Source organism: Rattus norvegicus, chromosome 13 (assembly GCF_021556685.1).
Source record: "Rattus norvegicus strain SHRSP/BbbUtx chromosome 13, alternate assembly SHRSP_T2T, whole genome shotgun sequence".
NCBI classification, from domain to species: Eukaryota; Metazoa; Chordata; class Mammalia; order Rodentia; family Muridae; genus Rattus; species Rattus norvegicus.
The window spans coordinates 21,865,089-21,871,917 of NC_141546.1; the positions used below are offsets into that span (position 1 = coordinate 21,865,089).

Here is a 6,829-nt window from a genome sequence, read left to right on the forward strand (position 1 = left end):
ACAAATCTACTCCCATGTGTTCATGATTCATTCTGTCCCTGCCTTTGCTTCATTTGTTTTACAGTTGGAATTTAATTCTGAAGCTGTTGTTGTGACAAGAAGCAACTGGGGAAAGGAAGAATTAAGAGGAGGACACTGTGATGGCATGGTTATACTGTTTAATAAGCTTGCAAAAGGGCTCCGTGCCTGCTAGAATCAAAAAGCCCTGTAAAGATACACAAAATTCCTACATGAATCTATCATGGTGGTTAATTAAGTTCAGGGAACAGAGAAGGTACGGGAATGGAGAAATGGTACCTAGTCTAGGCGGGTGAGAGCCTTAGGAATCTTCAAAACAGTGCATATATTGTGACAGTTTTGATTGGTTGTTGGCTTGACACAGCCTAGTATCACTTGGGAATCAATGGGGAATTGTCACTCAAGCTTCTTAATGCTGCAATCCTTTAATATAGTTCCTTATGTTGTGGTGACCCCCATAATACAATTAATTGCATTGCTACTTCATATGGGTAATTTTGCTAGTGTTATGAATTGTAATATAACTGTCTGATACCAGGATATCTGATGGATGTGTGACCCCTATGAAAGGGTCATTAGACAACCCTCTCCCCAAAGTGGTTGTGACCCACAGATTGAGAACCACTACTCTAAACTCTGTTGGCTTGTGGGTATGCCTCTGAGGGATTTTTTTTCTTTTTCTTTTTAACTTAAAGATGCAAATATTTATTTTCATTGGAACTTATTTTTGACACTATCCTTTACTTACATCATTATCATTTTAGCTTGACAAAGTTTGCTTTTCTTAATTTTTTCTTAGATATATTTCTTTACTTATATTTGAAATGCTATTCCCTTTCCCAGTTTCCTGTACATAAGTCCACATCCCCACCCCCTCCCCCATATGGGTGTTCCCTGTGAGGAGCTGTCCGAGGAGCTGTCCTCACAGAGATGTGAGGAGCTGTCCGAGGAGCTGTCCTCACATATGTGAGGAGCTGTCCTCACAAACTCCATTACAAGATGGCACCGGCATCCGGCAGAACGCACCTAGTAAAAAGGGCAATACGCAGGCGCCTGGTAACGTCCCTACTCAAAGGGACACATACGTTTTGGTACGTCATCTGGCATAATTGGCAGCGACCAGTCAGAGAGTGACACGTCCTAGGCGAGGATAGTTTCCTATATAAGGGACGGTTATTCCTCACTCTCCGTCTCCGCATTGTAAGCTTATGCTCTCCCTCTCAAGACGCATTAAAGCTTTTCTGTAGTAGGATCCTGTGTGTGCCGCGTCGTTCCTGCTGGCGAGACGAAGCGCGGGACATCTGGTGCCGAAAACCCGGGAAAGACCTCACCATCGTCAGCACCTTCGGAGATCCCTTGGCGACAAGGAGGATTCAGAACTGCAGGTAGATACGTTCGGAGAGGCAGCCCTCTCTTGGACTTTGGTCTGGGGTTGTCACCGCCTTGGGAAGGATTTGTTGAGGCTATAGTATTTGTCCTGGGAGCCACCCTACTCTTTATGTTCTGTTTTCACCGTTTTCGCTGTTAAAAGGACGATCACAGCAGCTGAAGGCGCGTCTCAGTCTCTCGTATATAAGTGAGCTTCGCGCAGCTCCCTTTTACCTTCGATTTTGACTGTTGAGGAACAAGGACGCGATAAGGCCGACGTAGATAAGCGGCACCGTCCGGGGAGGCGTGTGTAAGACTCCCGTACATAAGAGAGCAGCGTGTCCGTCTCTACCCTTTCACCTCACGCCTTGTCAGACGGACGTAGATAAGCCGCCGGCGTTCCTGGCCCATCATGGGATCCTCACAGTCTGTGGTCACGGCCTTGGAAACAGTGTTAAAGCAGAGGAACATCAAAATTGGAGGAGGAACACTTAAAAACTTTGTGAAGGAGGTGGAGAGGGTGGCGCCTTGGTTTGCCTGTTCAGGCTCGTTTACGATTGCCTCATGGAACAAACTTGGAAAAGACCTTGACAGAAAATTGGCGGAAGATGATCTGCGCCTAGGGACCAAAGCTATATGGAAGCTGGTTAAGAATTGTTTAAAGGATGAAACGTGTAAGGCAGCAGTAGTAGAAGGACAGGCCACTCTCGAGGTAGTCCGGGAAAGTCTGTCAGAAACCGAACGTAGTGAGAGGTTGGGCGCGCGCAAGAAAAAAGACGTCCTAAGAAAGAAAAGGTGCCCTCCTGGTAAGTCCAAAGACAAGGGAGCGTTGAAATTTTCAGATTCCAGCACTTCCTCCTCTACACATAAACCAGGAGGGGGAGCCAGCCTATACCCTGTGAAAGAGCTAGAAGCGCTGAACCTCGACAGTTCTGAAAGGTCTGAAAATAAAACCTTAGACTCAGAGGAGGAGGCTGAGCTAGTGCTGTTAGTATAGCTGTGGCCCTGGCCTCTCCTTTAGAGGCCGCTAAAGCCTTTCATGGCAATTTCCATGTCACCTCAGAAACTTTACGCCACCGCTTCTCTATAACTAGAAAAGAGGCACGTGATATAGTCACCCAATGCCAACAGTGCTGCCAGTTCCTCCCAGTTCCTCACATCGGGGTCAACCCAAGAGGAATACAGCCATTGCAAATCTGGCAAATGGATGTTACTCATAATTCTACTTTTGGAAAATTTCAGTATGTGCATGTATCTATAGACACATGTTCTGGCATTCTACATGCCACCCCACTTACAGGAGAAAAAACAACACATGTCATTCAGCACTGCCTTGAAGCATGGAGTGCTTGGGGAAAGCCAAAATGTGTAAAAACTGACAATGGCCCCGCCTACACATCTCAAAAATTCCGTCAGTTTTGTGCTCAGATGCAGGTTACCCACCTGACGGGCCTGCCCTACAACCCTCAAGGACAGGGAATCATAGAGCATGCTCATCGGACACTCAAATCATATTTAAATCTTGATGAAGCTGGACAAACAGCGGCTGAGCGACATTGCTCAGAGCCCAAGAGGACAAAAGAATTAGTCAAATGGAAGGATGTATTAACAAATGAATGGAAAGGCCCGGATCCTGTTTTAATAAGATCCAGGGGAGCTGTCTGTGTTTTTCCACAGGACAATGAAAATCCCATATGGATCCCAGGACGACTTACTCGGAGCATCACAGCAAGTGATCAAGAAGGGACTGGGACTCCTGGACCTCCTCACTCTTCTTCCATGGATGCCAGCAACGGTGCAGGGCGAGCTACGATGGGGAATAATGTCAACCTTTCCACTCCCGATGCCGGTGATGTACCACTAACAGGGATTTAGGGTTGGCCTATTTACCTAAGGATCCACAGGTTGAACGACTAAAAGAAAATAGGACTATTCCCCTTAAGGGCAGCCTTTGTTTTGGCATATTCAACAAAACATCCTTTGATCTCCCTTGCATTATGTTATATAATCAATCTTCTGCTTGGTTAAGGGAGGCCACATGGGGAACTGGTGAGGAGGATGCCACAGTTCTCTATGGTGGTGGCCTTACATTGGGTTAATGGTAGCTGCACTGATCTTATGCCCATGGCGATGCTACTTGGAGGAAAGGGCGAAAAGGGACGGTTGTCATTTTCCTGGACGGGGAACATCAAACCTGCTGCCTCTGTCTGGACAGCTACTCATAAAAAATATCACAGTAGTTACCCGCATGCCTCGCTTTATCCCGATCCCTGTTGATGCCCCGGGGACCATGACCTTATTTAGAGGAAAAAGAGATTTTGGTACTTCTGCAATTATTGCTGGCATTATTGCTACGACAGCAGTCGCTCCCTCAGTTACTGCCTCGGCATTGGCCTTGTCAAATTCAGTACAGACAACCCAAACTATCAACGATTTATCGGCCACCATCTCTGTGGCTCGGGACAGACAGGCCTCAGCCAATACTCAGATATAGGGAGGCCTTATGCTTGTCAACCAACGTATAGATCTGGTCCGAGAGCAATTAGACATTCTATGGCAACTGGCCCAGCTTGGCTGTGAGCAAAACTCCCAGGCCTTTGTGTCACCTCCATATAATATGACAAATTTACCCGAGCTGCTAATCTGTCTAAGAGTCTTTCACAGCATCTGTTACAGAATTGGACCTCGGAGTTTGAACAGACACTTCGGGAGCTGAGAGCGACCATCATTCAAATAAATTCTACCCGACTGGACCTGTCTTTGACGGAGGGATTGTCGTCCTGGATCACCTCAGCAGTCTCTTATTTCAAGGAATGGGTGGGAGTGGGACTTTTTTGAGTGATCCTCTGCTGTGGATTAGTGTTACTCCTCTGGTTGCTTTGCAAATTGAGATCTCAAACAAGAAAGGACAAAGTAGTGATCGCCCAGGCGCTTGTAGCCCTTGAACAAGGAGTGTCAGCCGATATCTGGTTGACCATGCTCAAGCAACAGGTCGCCGGCTGGACAGCTCTTGCACTCCTAGAACCTCGGTTCATTGCACAGGATTAGAGTGTCCGGCTTGAGCAGCCCATGAGGGGTGACGAGCTTAGCATCGCACAGGGAAGTTCTACCAAATATGCTCCCTGGAAGGCATGTCATATTACATGAGGGTTTCTGCCCCAGTTTTCCCTCCCTCGAAAAATGGCAGTGCGACGGGTCGGGAGTGCCCTGGGTCCCAACAACAGCCTAAGGGTATCTCTCTTGTACAGGTTCGCCAACTTTGTACGAGGATATGACCTCTGTCTTCACCCTCCTATATCTGGGTGTCCTGTTTGCTTAAAAAAAAACAGAAAAGGGGGAGATGTGAGGAGCTGTCCGAGGAGCTGTCCTCACAGAGATGTGAGGAGCTGTCCGAGGAGCTGTCCTCACATATGTGAGGAGATGTCCTCACAAACTCCATTACAAGATGGCACCGGCATCTGGCAGAACGCACCTAGTAAAAAGGGCAATACGCAGGCGCCTGGTAACGTCCCTACTCAAAGGGACACGTACGTTTTGGTACGTCATCTGGCATAATTGGCAGCGACCAGTCAGAGAGTGACACGTCCTAGGCGAGGATAGTTTCCTATATAAGGGACGGTTATTCCTCACTCTCCGTCTCCGCATTGTAAGCTTATGCTCTCCCTCTCAAGACGCATTAAAGCTTTTCTGTAGTAGGATCCTGTGTGTGCCGCGTCGTTCCTGCTGGCGAGACGAAGCGCGGGACAGTTCCCCTCATCTACCTCCCTTTCCGCCCCTCCCCCATATTCCCCTGGACTGGGGATCCAACCTTGGCAGGAGCAAGAGCTTCCCCTTCCATTGGTGCCCCAACAAGGCTATTCTCTGCTACATATGCAGTTGAAGCCCAGGGTCAGTCCATGTATAGTCTTTGGTAGTGGTTTAGTCCCTGGAAGCTCCAGTTGGTTGGCATTTTTGTTCTTATGGGGTTGCAAGTCCCTTCATTCAGCTTTTTCAATCTTTCCTCTAGTTCCCTTAAATGGGGTCCTGTTCTTAGTCCAGTGATTTGCTGCTAGCATTGACCTCTGTATTGGACATGCTCTGGATGTGTCTCTCAGGAGAGATCTATATCCGGTTCCTTTCAGCATGCACTTTTTAAGCTTCATCAATCTTATCTAGTTTTGGTGGCTGTATATATATATATATGGGCCACATGTGCAGCAGGCCCTGAATGGCCATTCCTTCAGTCTCTAATCTAAAGTTTGCTTCCATATCTCCTCCTATGGATATTTTATTTCCCCTTTCAAGAAGGAGTGGGAGGATCTGCATTTTGGTCATCCTTCTTTTTGAGCTTCCTGTGGTCTCTGGAGTGCGTCTTGGAAATTTGAGCTTTTGGGCTAATATCCAAGTGCATACCAAGTGTGTTTTTCTGTGATTGGATTACCTCACTCAGGATGATATTTTCCAGTTCCATCCATTTGCCTATGAATTTCATAAAGTCATTGTTTTTGATAGCTGAGTAATATTCCATTGTGTAGATGTACCACATTTTCTGTATCCATTCCTCTGTTGAAGGGCATCTGGGTTCTTTCCAGCTTCTGGCTATTATAAATAAGGCTGCTATGAACATAGTGAAGCACGTGTCTCTGTTATATATTGGGGCATCTTTTGGGTATATGCCCAAGAGGTATAGCTGGGTCCTCAGGTAGTTCAATGTCCAATTTTCTGAGGAACCTCCAGACTGATTTCCAGAATGGTAGTACCAGTCTGCAATCCCACCAAAAATGGAGGAGTGTTCCTCTTTCTCCACATCCTTGCTAGCATCTTCTATAGCCGGAGTTTTTGATCTTAGCCATTCTGACTGGTGTGAGGTGGAATCTCAGGGTTGTTTTGATTTGCATTTCCCTTGTGACTAAAGATGTTGAACATTTCTTTAGGTGCTTCTCAGCCATTTGGCATTCCTCAGCTGTGAATTCTTTGTTTAGCTCAGAACCCCATTTTTAATAGGCTTATTTGTCTCCCTGTAGTCTAACTTCGTGAGAGCAAACCAGATTTCCTTACCCTCATGGACCATATATCTCAACAAGAGAAACTAAGCAAAAATATACACACGGAACTGAATTTGCATTGTGGGAGAAGAAAGATGAAAGGACTCAAAGGAAATGTAGGGGATGAAGTCAAAGACTTTTGCTGGGAATTTTGTTCTGCTTTTGAATGTATACATAGTGTGTGTTTATGGGTACATGTTTACATGTGCATGGGTACACATGCAGAAGTGCACATGCACATGCGTGTTGTAGACTCCAGGTTGATGTTAGGGGTCTCCCTCAATCATTCTCCACTTAAATAGTAAGGCAGGGTATCTCTGGGTGAACTCAGAGTTGATTGGTTTGACCAGTCTAGTTTGCCAGTTTGCTCTGAAAATTCCATCTCTGTCTTCTCACTGAGCCACCACACTCACTCAGTG

The 6,829-nt window shown here is 46.4% G+C and overlaps 1 long non-coding RNA gene across 1 annotated transcript; it reads left to right on the top strand.

Annotated features, from left to right (window-relative positions):
- Window positions 1-1,200: 1,200 nt before the first annotated feature.
- Window positions 1,201-3,958, top strand: LOC148001550 (uncharacterized). The gene is made up of 2 exons (XR_015635449.1): window positions 1,201-1,403; window positions 3,064-3,958. It is a non-coding gene; the product is annotated as an uncharacterized LOC148001550 (long non-coding RNA).
- Window positions 3,959-6,829: the final 2,871 nt, after the last annotated feature.